The 17,810-nt window shown below is 37.0% G+C and overlaps 1 long non-coding RNA gene across 1 annotated transcript; it reads left to right on the forward strand.

Moving 5' to 3' along the window:
• The first annotated feature begins 7,570 nt into the window (after positions 1-7,570).
• On the forward strand, positions 7,571-15,328 carry LOC145271077 (uncharacterized). Its single transcript, XR_013865682.1, has 2 exons — positions 7,571-8,489; positions 8,575-15,328. It is a non-coding gene; the product is annotated as an uncharacterized LOC145271077 (long non-coding RNA).
• Positions 15,329-17,810: the final 2,482 nt, after the last annotated feature.

Genomic DNA, 17,810 nt, shown 5'->3' on the forward strand with positions numbered 1-17,810 from the left:
GACTTCGCACCGATACGCGAATGACGATTCATAGAAATTAAAGCTGTTGATTTTATGTATTGAATTTTCCACGACTTTCTCGGCCCTCGTGACAAGATCAAAGTGTAGTATCTGTTCTCTCAGTTACGAAACTGTCCGCCACCGGGTTTCTGGATAGGTTAAGGTGTTTTCATACTAACCTTCGTTAGCAAGGACCGACTCCACATTTGTGGGAGCTTGGACCCGGAAACCGATCCCCTTTTTTGGGAGACTGGAATCTCGGGACCAACACCACTAGCTGGTAGTTGAGACCTGCTTTTGTTGTTTTTTTGCATGCGTTTTTTCTTCGTTCCGGTCTCTTCCCTCTAGAGACAGGGGATGGTCTAATTTCTCCACACTTAATTGCCTGAGCAGCACTGACCTGCCAGGCCCAAACTTTGTCTATCTTCGCTGCTCTCCCAGTGGATCGAGCAGACAGGGCTCTCTTTCTCGCTTCCGTTGGGGTAAGTTAGTGGGTAGTTGGGAGCTTGGACCCGGAAACCGATCCCCTTTTTTGGGAGACTGGAATCTCGGGACCAACACCACTAGCTGGTAATTGAGACCTGCTTTTGTTGGTTTTTTGCATGCGTTTTTTCTTCGTTCCGGTCTCTTCCCTCTAGAGACAGGGGATGGTCTAATTTCTCCACACTTAATTGCCTGAGCAGCACTGACCTGCCAGGCCCAAACTTTATCTATCTTCGCTGCTCTCCCAGTGGATCGAGCAGACAGGGCTCTCTTTCTCGCTTCCGTTGGGGTAAGTTAGTGGGTAGGGTGACGTGGGGTAGGGCGGGTGCTTCGTTTCTGCTCCCCTCTGTGGGCAGGGATTCCTATCCCCTCTCTCTCTTAATTGCGACGCGGCACTCTGGCCCGCTAGCACCCACTGCGTCTTTCTTCTCTGCTCTCCCCCCCTCGCGGGGGGATCTGAGCTGCTAACCCGACATCCCCGTGAGGGGAAGTCAAAAACTCTAATTTCTTCAAAGTCCGCTCCTCCCCCTCCATTCCCCTGGGTTTTCTTTTCCCCCACTACACTTTGGTCTGCGTCAGCGGCCAGTGCAACCGCCACGATGCCAGGCAGGAGGGGTACGTTACCCCAAATGCGCAAGATTTATTAATAAATAATAAACTAGACAAAATACTTTGAGAAATTCGCTCAATATATGTTAACGTGACATAACTTGACATATATTCGGTGGTTTTTTAATAGTATTTTGTCTAGTTTATTATTTATAACACCTTTTCCCGAACTTACCGTGTTAAAGAGACAGTCGGTCGCCATTTAGAATTTTCCAATACATCGGTAAACACTGTATTCTTTTCGAGCTGAATAAACATGTTAAACTGAATAAAAACACGAAAATTATATCCAGTTTGGTAGAAAAGTAATTTATCTTGCCTTTGATAACATTTATTTGTTATATATTTGTTTATTGACAACTTTTTCGAATCTATGTGTACAGTAATACAAACCCTATAATTATTTCATGTCATTAAACGAAAAAAAAAAAAAAGAACAGATACTACACGTTTCCTTTTTTTACAGATATCATTGTCAAATAAAATGTATATTTATTTATAATTTGTTGTATTTTTAATCGTTTGCTGCAAACTTTAAATCGAGTATTAATCTTCTGTTTGAGAATATATGTTAAATTATCGATGGTTTTATATTGTATTTTTTTATTTATTTATAATTTTATTTCAGCATTTATTTAATATAGAATAACCACGTCGCTTATTTAATCATAAATAAAAAAAAAAAAAAAAAAAAAAATTATTCTATAAAAAGCATTTTCATTCCAAAATACTGAAATCGCCATTAAATAACCTGGAAAAGGGTTGATATGGCGTATAAGCAAAAGGCAGACTAAGAAATCAAGGGCAGATAATCGGAAATCTTGATTGTCTCCCTTGACGAACTTGTCTCCACGGAATTTCACGAGTGTTGTGGTCGGCGTTACGGAAATTACCGACCGTTTACTGATTTTATTTGTTTAGTTTTTTTCACCTTTGTTTGGTTGAGAGATGTTTGAGTACTCGTGCAGTTTATTGACCACCGGTGTGAAATATTAACGTCGTATTTATGTGTGCTTTCCACCTAACAGTCGAATGACGTTAAAATTGATTTACACACTCACTTGTAAAGTCGCCAATAGTAAGATGTCCAAAAATTACGAAAAAAGTTTACTCATTTTATTTGTTTAAATATTATATGTAGACTTTCACCTAACAAATTAAAAAATTAGAAGACGTTAATTTAGATTTAAATTAAAAATATTTGTCTGTCTGTCTGTCTATCTATCTAGCTGTACTGTATCTCTCCAACTACATCCTCTGTCTGTCTGTCTCTTTAACCTCGCATCGGCTCTCTGCTTGGTTCCTTATTTCAGCCCACCAAACTGGATATAATTTCCGTGTTTTTATTAAATTAAACATGTTTATTTAGCTCGAAAAAACAGTGTTTACCGATATATTGGAAAATTCAAAATGGCGACCGACTCTATCTTTAACACGGTAAGTTCGGAAAAAGATGTAATAAATAATAAACCAGACAAAATACTGTTAGAAATTCGCTCAATATATGTTAACGTGACATAACTTGACATATATTGGGTGGTTTTTTAATAGTATTTTGTCTAGTTTATTATTTATAACACCTTTTCCCGAACTTACCGTGTTAAAGAGACAGTCGGTCGCCATTTTGAATTTTCCAATACATCGGTAAACACTGTATGCTTTTCGAGCTGAATAAACATGTTAAATTGAATAAAAACACGAAAATTATATCCAGTTTGGTAGAAAAGTAATTTATCTTGCCTTTGATAACATTTATTTGTTATATATTTGTTTATTGACAACTTTTTCGAATCTATGTGTACAGTAATACAAACCCTATAATTATTTCATGTCATTAAACGAAAAAAAAAAAAAGAACAGATACTACACGTTTCCTTTTTTTACAGATATCATTGTCAAATAAAATGTATATTTATTTATAATTTGTTGTATTTTTAATCGTTTGCTGCAAACTTTAAATCGAGTATTAATCTTCTGTTTGAGAATATGTGTTAAATTATCGATGGTTTTATATTGTATTTTTTTATTTATTTATAATTTTATTTCAGCATTTATTTAATATAGAATAACCACGTCGCTTATTTAATCATAAATAAAAAAAAAAAAAAAAAAAATTATTCTATAAAAAGCATTTTCATTCCAAAATACTGAAATCGCCATTAAATAACCTGGAAAAGGGTTGATATGGCGTATAAGCAAAAGGCAGACTAAGAAATCAAGGGCAGATAATCGGAAATCTTGATTGTCTCCCTTGAAGAACTTGTCTCCACGGAATTTCACGAGTGTTGTGGTCGGCGTTACGGAAATTACCGACCGTTTACTCATTTTATTTGTTTAAATAATATTATATGTAGACTTTCACCTAACAAATTAAATAAGAAGACGTTAATTTAGATTTAAATTAAAAATATTTCTCTGTCTGTCTGTCTATCTATCTATCTAGCTGTACTGTATCTCTCCAACTACATCCTCTGTCTGTCTGTCTCTTTAACCTCGCATCGGCTCTCTGCTTGGTTCCTTATTTCAGCCCACCAAATTAGTTCAGTTTTTTTATATTTTTTTTTTATTCATAATTTGATTTCAGTATTTATTTAATATAGAATAACCGGGTGTGTATTAGTACTGGACTGGACACATAGATTCGAAACAGTTGTCAAAAAACAAATATATAACAAATAAATGTTATCAAAGGCAAGATAAATTACTTTTTTACCAAACTGTATATAATTTTCGTGTTTTTATTAAATTAAACATGTTTATTCAGCTCGAAAAAACAGTGTTTACCGATATATTGGAAAATTCAAAATGGCGACCGACTCTATCTTTAACACGGTAAGTTCGGAAAAAGATGTAATAAATAATAAACCAGACAAAATACTGTTAGAAATTCGCTCAATATATGTTAACGTGACATAACTTGACATATATTGGGTGGTTTTTTAATAGTATTTTGTCTAGTTTATTATTTATAACACCTTTTCCCGAACTTACCGTGTTAAAGAGAGAATCGGTCGCCATTTCGAATTGATATTTAAAAAAAAAAAAAAAAAAAAGAATCCTAGCTACTGAGTTGTAGTCGACAATCGTAACATATCCCAAAATTACGAAAATGCAATCATTAAAGAATTTCCTAATTTTTTGTTTATTACAACAACATTGCAAGAGTAAGATTAGTAAATGTGGATGTGTATTTTCCCCCCTAAAGTCCAACCCTATCCTCACCGTGGTAGGGGGGTGTAACGTTGTAGTTGAACAACAACTACACGGCTAAATGGGCTCTGGCAAAACAAAATCCAGGAAATGACGTCCGTCATCTGGTCGTCTTTTTATACGCTTGCATGTGGCGAGCAAAGAAGACGTGTTAAGGAAGGAGCAGGCTGAAAGGAGAACATTCCCCGAACAAAAAAAGAAAAATGGGCCTTACCCTATCCCTTTCCCTTATCCTAACCCTAACCCCTCCCGTTTGCTTCCAAGGCCCCATTTGAGCGTGTTCTCCTCCGCAGGCCTGCTTCTCCAAGTTTCCCCGACTTTGCAGGTAACTGGTTTGGAGGCTTTCTAAAGCTCTTTTATCAGTGTCGGGGTGTTGAGTCCACACTTCCAGCTCAACAAATACCTGCAGTGCAAGGTGCGCTTCTCCGAATTTCCCCGAAGAGGGAGCGACACGTGCTCGTGTTTCTACTGTGTAATGCATGCGTGCCTCCACTTGACTACGGATGACTAGAGTAATACTAAAATAGTTTGTGTGTGCTCACAAGCTGCTTGAAGGGCGCTGGTAATATTATTCCTACTATCTATCAACTACGAGCTGGGGCGGTAATGCAATGATGGACCTCCGATTAATAATATCCGATACGATAGTAGGAATGGCAGTTTTGTGAGCTTTCATAGGCTCTTCCACATTCACGCACAATCTTGTGGTATCTCTCTAGGAATCCTGTTGGGTAGAGAGAACAAGAAGTCCCTTCCCTCGTTTTGGAAGGTTGTTCGCAGCAACGCTTGTTTTATATGGTGCCCTCTTTAGGGAGTTCAACACCTTGTTGTACGGAACCCGATCAAAATCCAGTTAATGATGGCATGAGTTTGTTGCGTCCGTCATCTGGTCGTCTTTTTATACGCTTGCATGTGGCGAGCAGAAAAGACGTGCTCGAGCAGGCTGGAAGGAGAACACTCCCCCGAAAGAGAAAAATGGGCCTCCCTCTCTCCCGTGTGCTTCCATCAAGGCCCAAATTGTGTGTGTTCTCCTTCGCAGGCCTGGTCCTCCAACTTTCCTCGACTTTGCAGGTAACTAATCTGGAGCTTTTCTAAAGCTCTTTTCTCAGTGTCGAGGTGTTGAGTCAACTCCCAGCTCAACAAATACCTGCAGCGCAAGGTGCGCTTTTCCGAATTCCCCCGAAGAGGGAGCGACACGTGCTCGTGTTTCTACTATGTAATTCACGCGTGCCTCCACTCGACTACGGACGACTAGAGTAATACTGCTATTAGTTTGCGTGTGCTCACAAGCTGCTTGAAGGGCGCTGGTAATATTATTCCTACTATCTATCAACTACGAGCTGGGGCGGTAATGCAATGATGGACCTCCGATTAATAATATCCGATACGATAGTAGGAATGGCAGTTTTGTGAGCTTTCATAGGCTCTTCCACATTCACGCACAATCTAGTGGTATCTCTCTAGGAATCCTGTTGGGTAGAGAGAACAAAAAGTCCCTTCCCTCGTTTTGGAAGGTTGTTCACAGCAACGCTTGTTTTATATGGTGACCTCTTTAGGTAGTTCAACACCTTGCTCTCCTTGACTCTTCTCATTGTCGAGGTTCTGAGTCCGGTTCCAGGTGTACAAATAGGTGCAAGTCTGGATAGGGAATCTCCCCAAGTGGGTGAGCCTACGCTCTTTCTTATCAGGCGACACGTGCTCGTGTTACTACATAATGCATGCATGGCTCCATTCGACCAGGAACGACTAGAGTAATACTACCATTAGTTTGTGTGTTCTCACAAGCTGCCTGAAGGGCGCTGGTAATATTATTCCTACTATCTATCAACTACGAGCTGGGGCGGTAATGCAATGATGGACCTCCGATTAATAATATCCGATACGATAGTAGGAATGGCAGTTTTGTGAGCTTTCATCACCTCCTCCTCATTCACGCACAATCTTGTGGTATCTCTCTAGGAATCGTGTTGAGTAGAGAGAACACTTCCGTTTTCTGCTCCGCCTTTTATTCCGAGTAGAAACCGCCTTTTTCGGAGGATGTTCGTAGCAATGCATGTTTTATGTAGCGCTCCACTTTGGGGAGATCATCACCTACCTGGCCAGACTGTCCTTTCCTGTACGGTACCTGGTAACTAGTGGATTCCACCCTTTCCCTCCTTTTTCAGTTTGATGGCGACCACGACCAGCCAGAGGTGAGTAAAGCATCAAGCGTTTCTTCTTTTCGGTTTCAGTTTTTGTAATTGACAAGTTTAATTTTCCTCTTTTGTATTACTGCAGCTTCTAGTTAGAATCAGCACAAGTCCTCAGTTAAGTATTTCTTTCGTTGTGTTGCTAGTGATTAAAACGAATTCCTTTCTGCTTATATTTCCTTTAACCAACTTTAGCAAGTCTAACCAAAAATATTCACCCATGCTTGATCATAACCAGAATTATTTTTCTGTTACAGGTATTTTATTTTATTACTACATAATGCATGCATGGCTCCATTCGACCAGGAACGACTAGAGTAATACTACCATTAGTTTGCGTGTGCTCACAAGCTGCTTGAAGGGCGCTGGTAATATTATTCCTACTATCTATCAACTACGAGCTGGGGCGGTAATGCAATGATGGACCTCCGATTAGTAATATCCGATACGATAGTAGGAATGGCAGTTTTGTGAGCTTTCATAGGCTCTTCCACATTCACGCACAATCTTGTGGTATCTCTCTAGGAATCCTGTTGGGTAGAGAGAACAAGAAGTCCCTTCCCTCGTTTTGGAAGGTTGTTCGCAGCAACGCTTGTTTTATATGGTGCCCTCTTTAGGGAGTTCAACACCTTGTTGTACGGAACCCGATCAAAATCCAGTTAATGATGGCATGAGTTTGTTGCGTCCGTCATCTGGTCGTCTTTTTATACGCTTGCATGTGGCGAGCAGAAAAGACGTGCTCGAGCAGGCTGGAAGGAGAACACTCCCCCGAAAGAGAAAAATGGGCCTCCCTCTCTCCCGTGTGCTTCCATCAAGGCCCAAATTGTGTGTGTTCTCCTTCGCAGGCCTGGTCCTCCAACTTTCCTCGACTTTGCAGGTAACTAATCTGGAGCTTTTCTAAAGCTCTTTTCTCAGTGTCGAGGTGTTGAGTCAACTCCCAGCTCAACAAATACCTGCAGCGCAAGGTGCGCTTTTCCGAATTCCCCCGAAGAGGGAGCGACACGTGCTCGTGTTTCTACTATGTAATTCACGCGTGCCTCCACTCGACTACGGACGACTAGAGTAATACTGCTATTAGTTTGCGTGTGCTCACAAGCTGCTTGAAGGGCGCTGGTAATATTATTCCTACTATCTATCAACTATGAGCTGGGGCGGTAATGCAATGATGGACCTCCGATTAATAATATCCGATACGATAGTAGGAATGGCAGTTTTGTGAGCTTTCATAGGCTCTTCCACATTCACGCACAATCTAGTGGTATCTCTCTAGGAATCCTGTTGGGTAGAGAGAACAAAAAGTCCCTTCCCTCGTTTTGGAAGGTTGTTCACAGCAACGCTTGTTTTATATGGTGACCTCTTTAGGTAGTTCAACACCTTGCTCTCCTTGACTCTTCTCATTGTCGAGGTTCTGAGTCCGGTTCCAGGTGTACAAATAGGTGCAAGTCTGGATAGGGAATCTCCCCAAGTGGGTGAGCCTACGCTCTTTCTTATCAGGCGACACGTGCTCGTGTTACTACATAATGCATGCATGGCTCCATTCGACCAGGAACGACTAGAGTAATACTACCATTAGTTTGTGTGTTCTCACAAGCTGCCTGAAGGGCGCTGGTAATATTATTCCTACTATCTATCAACTACGAGCTGGGGCGGTAATGCAATGATGGACCTCCGATTAATAATATCCGATACGATAGTAGGAATGGCAGTTTTGTGAGCTTTCATCACCTCCTCCTCATTCACGCACAATCTTGTGGTATCTCTCTAGGAATCGTGTTGAGTAGAGAGAACACTTCCGTTTTCTGCTCCGCCTTTTATTCTGAGTAGAAACCGCCTTTTTCGGAGGATGTTCGTAGCAATGCATGTTTTATGTAGCGCTCCACTTTGGGGAGATCATCACCTACCTGCCCAGACTGTCCTTTCCTGTACGGTACCTGGTAACTAGTGGATTCCACCCTTTCCCTCCTTTTTCAGTTTGATGGCGACCACGACCAGCCAGAGGTGAGTAAAGCATCAAGCGTTTCTTCTTTTCGATTTCAGTTTTTGTAATTGACAAGTTTAATTTTCCTCTTTTCCATTACTGCAGCTTCTAGTTAGAATCAGCACAATCCTCAGGTAAGTATTTCTTTCGTTGTGTTGCTAGTGATTAAAACGAATTCCTTTCTGCTTATATTTCCTTTAACCAACTTTAGCAAGTCTAACCGAAAATATTCACCCATGCTTGATCATAGCCAGAATTATTTTTCTGTTACAGGTATTTTATTTTAATAAAAATTAACAAAATAATTAACATACACTCAGTAAAATGCAATGTACTAAAGTAACATAAATAAAACAAAAACAAAATGTAAAAATAATAATGCAAAATACAAGTAGTTATTACAGGTTTCAACAGCAACAGCCATGACCCTGTCATCCCAATATTGGATGCAGTTCCAGAAAGTCATAAAGTAAGTATTGATATCTTCTTCTAATTATAATTTTTTAAAAAAAGAAAATTTCACAAAAAATAAAATACTGTGATCTAAAGGAAAATAAACCGAAAACAAAATGTAAAAATAATAATGCAAAATACAAGTAGTTATTACAGGTTTCAACAGCAACAGCCATGACCCTGTCATCCCAATATTGGATGCAGTTCCAGAAAGTCATAAAGTAAGTATTGATATCTTCTAATTATAATTTTTTTAAAAAAGAAAATTTCACAAAAAATAAAATACTGTGATCTAAAGGAAAATAAACCGAAAAAAATAAATGTAAAAATAATAATGCAAAATACAAGTAGTTATTACAGGTTTCAACAGCAACAGCCATGACCCTGTCATCCCAATATTGGATGCAGTTCCAGAAAGTCATAAAGTAAGTATTGATATCTTCTTCTAATTATAATTGTTTAAAAAAAGAAAATTTCACAAAAAATAAAATACTGTGATCTAAAGGAAAATAAACCGAAAACAAAATGTAAAAATAATAATGCAAAATACAAGTAGTTATTACAGGTTTCAACAGCAACAGCCATGACCCTGTCATCCCAATATTGGATGCAGTTCCAGAAAGTCATAAAGTAAGTATTGATATCTTCTTCTAATTATAATTTTTTAAAAAAAGAAAATTTCACAAAAAATAAAATACTGTGATCTAAAGGAAAATAAACCGAAAACAAAATGTAAAAATAATAATGCAAAATACAAGTAGTTATTACAGGTTTCAACAGCAACAGCCATGACCCTGTCATCCCAATATTGGATGCAGTTCCAGAAAGTCATAAAGTAAGTATTGATATCTTCTTCTAATTATAATTGTTTAAAAAAAGAAAATTTCACAAAAAATAAAATACTGTGATCTAAAGGAAAATAAACCTAAAAAAAAATGTAAAAATAATAATGCAAAATACAAGTAGTTATTACAGGTTTCAACAGCAACAGCCATGACCCTGTCATCCCAATATTGGATGCAGTTCCAGAAAGTCATAAAGTAAGTATTGATATCTTCTTCTAATTATAATTTTTAAAAAAAAGAAAATTTCACAAAAAATAAAATACTGTGATCTAAAGGAAAATAAATAAAACAAACAAACCAAAAAAAGAAAAAAACAATTAAAAAAAAAGAAAAAGTTATTCAAGTTTTCAGCACCAGCAGCAGCAACACCCATGACCCCTCTCATCCCCATCTTGGAAGCAGTTCCAGAAATTCCTAAAGTAAGTAATAATATATTTTTTTTTTTATAAGCAACTCCAACTTCCCATCGAATTCATAAAGGTTTCATTTATTGTATCAATGTGTCTTGGTGGTGCTGCAACCACTACCTTGATTTATTTCTAATTTTCTAGTGATTGTTGAGACTTCAGGACTCTAAACCACCTTTTAGCACTTGTTTTGTACCAGCTGCTGAATTTGCTTTGTTTTAGATGGGTTTCAGTTAATTTCTTAATTTACTTGATTTCTTTTTTGTCTAATGACTTTTGATGATTCCAGCTTCTAATTAGCCCTTTCTTTTCTTGTTCTCCAGTACCGTTGAACATTACTCGCTTTTTTCGCACCTGATAAATTTTGCTAATTTCTTTTTTCTCTTTTTGTTCCAGACTTTATCCTGTCTATTAACTTTTATTCTCTTTCTAGTTCTCTTGCAGCGTTGAACATTACTTGTTTTTTTAGTTATTTTTACTAATGAGTGTTGAGACTTGAAGATTCTAAAAGAGCATTTCTTTACAGCACCTGATGAATTTTTTCTTATAATGTCCTATTTACTTGATTTCTTTTTTGTCTAATGACTTTTGATTAGGGGTAGGCTATAGAAACAAAATTTTTCAAATAAATGCCAAAACTGGCTTATTACCTTCATTTATATGTAAATAGATGGGAACAAGTGATTTTGTTCAAACGGGTCAAAATTGGAGGGTCGCTGGCCCCAAACGTGATTTGACCGCGTCAACGCGTGAAAATAGCCCAAATTTCGGCCCCGAACACACTTAATCATTTATTGAAAGCCACAGGGTGCATTTTTTCGCTATAAATGCATTTGTATCATTAAATCTAACATTCCCATTGGCTATCCCACAAGTAGGGTTTTTTTTTTTTTAGGGTATCTCAGAGTCCAAAATGGGTCAAATTACCCCAAAATTAGCCAAAAATGGTCGGAAATCACAGATTTTCCAAAATGCACATCCCATGGGCTCAAAGACACCTCTACATGGCAGAAACTGTTGGGAAATGCTTGAAGCAGGCACTCTCCTAACTTTTGCACTGTTAATGAGGGGTATAAGGACCTTTAAAAGGGGCTAAATATGGCCGATTTAGCCAATGAGTCAAAAAGTCCCTAAGAATCAACATAGGTTGTCAAAAAGGGGCTTAATTTGAGTTATAGATGGAAAATTACCAAATAAGGAAATGTTTTCTTTCTGTATCAATGGAATGGCATCTTTAAATAGTCACGATAACATTGCATAGCATTAATTGTGAATTTGATTGAACTAAGATTATAATTACGACGATTGGACTTATCTTCTGCTTGATTCTCTTCCAACTGAGGCTGAATGTGTTCAAGCTGTGCAGCAACATCATGCTGCCAAATATGGTACCACGACACAGAAAAATCATATTGACCAGTTCTCCTTGCGATTACTACAATTGTGGCAGAAAGCCTTTGGAAGTGATGTTCGTTATGTTACAATACCTGGGATAAAACATAAACTTGATCGATGGCTAAAAATTTACGATAAAGATGTCTACGAAGCAAAGGGTTCCAGACGTGTGAATATAATTAAATGGAAACGAGAGCACCATGTCCTTCTCAATATACTTTCAAAAGATGTGAATCCTGATGAATTTGATGTACATGAACGAAGATTCTTTGCCGATCAAAAGTCTCTCTCTCTCGCAAATGGCTCATTGTGCCAGAGCATGATACCTCAAACAATTTGAACTACTCATTAAACAGATCGGGTACAATCCGTAGCACTGTCCCATGTACCGAGATCGCCAGCCAAACACATGTCACTTACAATCTGCGAACTGGTGCACGGAATTTCCAGGAGTCAATCAAAATAGCTGTAGCAAATTCCTGTGCTGCAGCCAACATTTAATGCATTATATTGATATTTTACTGTTGAATGATTTTAAAGTAATGTGAAGTGAAGCTGTGTCTTGAAATAAGAAAATAATTCCTTTGCTAATTACTCATAGCTTTTATCAAGTTATTCAATATATTGGTTACAAATCTAGAAATAGCGAATCGAGGGCCATTTTCATCAATTTTGGGGTAACTATGAGAACACTATGAATTCAGACTCTTCTTGGACAGCATTTTATTGACATTCAATGTTCAATTTACAATTAATTACTTTCTGAGAAGTTGATGTAGTAAAGTTACAATGTTTCTAAACAGTATCATTGATGAATGAACTAATGATTCATATGTTATGTACCGTAAAGCGTAATTTTGTCATTTTTGGATTGTTTTGACCCTTTTTACATCCCCCAAAGATCTCTAAATACAAATGGAAGTCTTCCAACTGTAAAAAGCCATACAGGAGTTTTTATAGGAGCCCGATGAGATATAATACCTGCATTTTGGGGATTATCCGTGATTTTCATTCATTTTTGGCTAATTTTTGGGTAAATTTGACCCATTTTGAACCCTTAAGATACCTTGAAAAGCCCTATATAGGTGGGATAGAATGTTAGATTTAAATTTATAGAGCCATTTATGGTCAAAAATTGCACCCTGTGTGTCTTGGGAGGTGCATTTTGGAAAATCCGTGATTTCCAACCATTTTTGGCTAGTTTTGGGGTAATTTTGACCCATTTTGGACTCTGAGATACCCTAAAAAAAAAAAACCCTACTTGTGAGATAGCCAATGGGAATGTTAGATTTAATGATACAAATGCATTTATAGTCAAAAAATGCATCCTGTGGCTTTCAATAAATGATTAAGTGTGTTCGGGGCCGAAATTTGGGCCATTTTCACGTGTTGACGCGGTCAAATCACGTTTGGGGCCAGCGACCCTCCAATTTTTTTGTTCCCATCTATTTACATATAATAAGCCACTTTTGGCATTTATTTGAAAAATTTTGTTTCTATAGCCTACCCCTATTTTGATGATTCCAGCTTCTAATTGGCCCTTTCTTTTCTTGTTCTCCAGTACCGTTGAACATTACTCGCTTTTTTCGCACCTGATAAATTTCGCTAATTTCTTTTTTCTCTTTTTGTTCCAGACTTTATCCTGTCTATTAACTTTTATTCTCTTTCTAGTTCTCTTGCAGCGTTGAACATTACTTGTTTTTTTTTACTTATTTTTACCATACGCACAGATTTGGTAAAGTTAGCCGAAAACAATTATATATAACATTTCTTCAGTTTGAACTCATTTTTGCCGAGAGAGATAGGTTTCCTTGTTCATGTGGATTTGTATGTAAATGCATGAACAATATGCTTTGTAATTATATACAAATATTTACATTACTATTTTTTTTTTTTTTTTTTTTATTACAATTTCACCCCAAACAAGGCACTTTGCCACTATCAGGGGGAAACATCTACTAGGGTACTATGTAGGGATTTGGGCAGGGAGGTGTTGGTTCACGTTGCACTTGAACTTATGCATGTCAGTACAGTTGGGGAAGCAGTGACCTGGAATGGAATTCCAAATTCTAGCAGTTCTGGGGAAGAAACTACTGGAGTAGAAAGATCTTTTAAATGTAGGGATCTCTACAGTGTGGGGGTGGGATTTTGCAGCTTGTCAGGTCTGTCGAGGGTGTTTACGTTGTGGGGGCACAAGTGCTTGCAGTTCATCAGAGCATTCACCATTATAATACTTGTAGAACAGGCAGAGGGATGCAACGTTTCGACGATGGGACAGAGGCTGAAGCTTAGATGCCAGTTTAGGGCCTATCAGATTTGCGACTCTCTTTTGAACCCTGTCAAGGAGTGAGAGACTAGTAGCCGATGCACCAGCCCAAATATGACAGCAATACTCCATACATGGGCGAATAGTGGCCTTGAGAGAGAGCCCACCTTCCTCGCAGCGGCCCTGGCAATGCTCTCGATATAATTGTTCCAGCTATAATTATCATTTTCATTATGGATCAGTAATATAATTTTACTACTGTTAATATATTCTAATAAATTATAATATATTAAATAACTATAAAAACTAAAACTAATAATTAAAAACAAAAAAAATCATGATTAGATACTAAAACATAACTTATAAATTAGCGCTAAATTAAATTATAACTGATCAAATAATAAACACTAAACCTCGACATAAATGTAAATATCAAAATGTTAAATTGTATAAATACTGAAAGATTAAACACTAATACTAAAATAATACTTTAAAACCAAAAATATACCAGAGAATAAGTGATAAGCTGTTCTAAAAATATCTTGCTGATCCATATAAAAAAATGATAATAATAATGGCATATTAAAAATTAGCAATTATTAGAATAACGATTGCGCTCAAATTCGAGTTTGCCCTTTACACGCCTTTGCAGTAATATTTATGCCCCAAAACTGAAAAATGTGGCTGATTACTTGGACCTGAAAGTTCTAAACTAGCATAATTGTCTGGCATCTCAGTACTTTGTACAAAACTAGCATTTTAGCCGTGGGAGTTTGGGGGTTTTGTGTTGAGCCAAACAAGGAAAAACGCGTGGTAGCAGGGAGGAAGGCTAGAACCCGTTACGTGTTTGCGTGTATGACCACTGGCAGTGACGTAGGTTTAAATTAAAGCTAGAGAAAAGAAAGCACGGCATGACTTACAAATACATCGTGGATTAAAGCAACCCCCTAGCTATTTGTCGCGTGAAGTAATAATTACACTTATATATATTTTTCCTTTATTTTTAACTTTGACACAGTAACCATTATTGATTAAGGGTCATATGAATTTATTACGTTAGATCCATGGCCAAGGAAACTATATCTAACATTTCAATGGTTTATACTATAAGTTGTACACTTTCACTTTTATAGATATATCCATTTCAAAATTACTCGGACTTGTAGCGACATGATTCCATTTCCGTTGGATTAAAACTTGTCTCTTTTTTCTTTTTTTTTTTTTTTTAGCAACCAGCCGAAACTTCTCCCAGAAGAAGACCACTCCCATCCAAAATTTCTACAAGAACAGGATAGCCGCCGCCACTTCAGGGTCCTGGATATGACCTTAAACTGTATCCGATGGTAAAGCTCCATAAGCGGGCTTGGGGAGTGTGGAGCCACCCTTTAATTACCATTGCTCCCAGGTCCACTCTGACCCGGAGTGGTAGTACCTGTTAGGGTCCCCACTGTGGGTTACATATTTTTCTTCTAATAAACCTTTTAAAACTATAAGTCTATTTTCTGTGTTATCTATTTGTTATACATCATGTTTATTGATATCTGGTAAACGATTTATAAGCCCCGAATTTAACTGTGATATTCGTTTTCAGCATACTCGAAAACATTAAAAAAAAATCGACATAGAATTACATATCAAATATAAAAAAAAAAAAAAGCTAACCCTGACCCCCAGCCCTAATCCATCCTAGAGACAATTTGATCAAAGAGGAGCAGCATGAATATCAGCAATAATGTATGCAAAAAAAAAAAAAATTACTTAATATTGGTTTGAACTATAAAGAACTCTGCACTTGGTGAGTTTTGGTCATTTTTGGATATATTACTATTTTCGGCATGACCATTAAATACTTAATATTGGTTTTGTCTTTAAAAGTCAAACAGCATTTTTGAAGTAGTTTTTAACAAACATACAAATTACTTTGAACTATAAAGAACTCTGCACTTGTAGAGTTTTCGTAATTTTTGGATATATTACTATTTTCGACGTGACAATTAACTACGTATGGAGGTTGGCTTTGTTTTAATATGCAGGGAGACGACGGTCTCATGACAGTCACCTCGGTCTTGTTCTAATTTGAGCCTGAACACTTGTTATGTTCCAAAGTAAATAAACGCTTTAAAATAAGTTAAAACAAAAAGAACTTCTCAGATATTAATCAAGGCAGATAATTCAAGTCAGAGTTACCTTTAGGAAACCATATGAAAATATACTCACAAATACATGTATATATATACATATATATGTGTGTGCTTTCTCAAGGGAGATAATAAAAATAAGAGTTATCTCCCTTGAAAATGTACTAACAAATATATATATATATAGTAATTTATGAAATATATATGGCGATTAAGCTACACTGAATATTCGGCGTTTCATCCACTATAGGATTTGTCAGGCTAACGAATCCTATAGTGGATGAAACGCCGAATATTCAGTGTAGCTTAATCACCATATATGTTTCATAACGAGCTCTACCAACGTATTGAGCAGTTTTGAAGTAAATACTTAAAGTTTATGCATAAATCTATACTTTCGTATATTAATTTTATGTGAGTAAATGAAGTAGTTATATATATATATATATACAACTTCTTAATTTACTCACCTAAAATTAATATACGAATATTCGTTTTCAGCATTCCTGACCAAATTGAGGGTTGGCCCCTTTCATATTCCGGCTGTACAAACATGGTCACCAGTGATTTACATGTCAAAATACACACATTAATAAAACTAGATCCAAAACTATTTGTCTCTGCTAATTTTCATTGCGATATTCGTTTTCAGCATACCTGAACAAACTACGGTTGGCCCCATGTTTAACTGGCTTAACAAAGTCACTTTTTCCTGATTAAAACATTTTAATTTGAACCAATGACCCAACGGGTCAATTTTTTCAAAATCTTTTTTTTTTTTTTTTTATTAATCTTTTTTGGGTTTGTATTACTATTATTATTGAACAACAATAAAGTATTTTTTTAACAAAATTCTCATTGCACCCCCAGGGGCTCTAAAGGGGTCAAAAATGCCCCAAAATGACACTTTTTCCCCATAACTTTGTATCCGTCCATTAGATTTCACTGAAACTTGGTCAAAATGTGAGGGAAATTGGTTTCAAATATACATTCAGTATCAAATATATATTCAGTATCGCTGACTCTGGCAAAATTCTGGTTTGCGTCCCCCCAAGAACTGGACTTAGTCGATTTTTGACAAAATTTAAAAACAAAAAAATTGCCTCACAGACCATGACACATTTTTGGTCATCGATCCCTCTAATTTCACTCGTAGAGAGGGGGGACACGCATGCGCGGCTTGTTACATTTACACTTTTATGGAGATCGTTAAAATCATATGAAAATTTTTTTTCAATTATTTTTGTGAAAAACATTTAATAAACAATTCTTAATTCATATTCGTATCACAATACAACAATGTCATTAGCCCGATAAATTTAATTTTTCTGATATATTGGTGTATGAAATACAGGCTTAAGGTTAAACATACAAAATATATTGGTCACCTGACTTATCGGAGAGGGACCTATGTTTTTATTGACGTCATTTTGTCCATTGTTTTTCATCTGGTAGTTTGGATGATTCCTGGATAGCCGTCCATTACTTTTTTCTGAAATGTTGCCACAAGTTGTACTTCAATACGTAGATGCTGATGCAATTCTTTATCTATATAAAAGCCAGGTACGTCCAAAGATGGCGTACTGTTGCCACATCTGGGCAGGAGCTGCTAGAAAGGAGGGGATGTCCTTTTCTCTTCTCTGCAACCTCTTTCTCACAGAAGAGATGCTGCGAGTTTGTTTCTGCTTTATCATTATTTTCATGGCAGGTGCTTGACTGAGCTCCAATCTATGCCCCCCCCCTCGCCAAACTTTCACAAGAAACACCCGTCTAGCAGAAAACACTATCAATAATTACCCCCACTCTTTATCTGTGCCTAAACCTAAACATAGATTCC

Source organism: Euprymna scolopes, chromosome 46 (assembly GCF_053919585.1).
Source record: "Euprymna scolopes isolate OS-2025 chromosome 46, ASM5391958v1, whole genome shotgun sequence".
Taxonomy (NCBI): Eukaryota; Metazoa; Mollusca; class Cephalopoda; order Sepiida; family Sepiolidae; genus Euprymna; species Euprymna scolopes.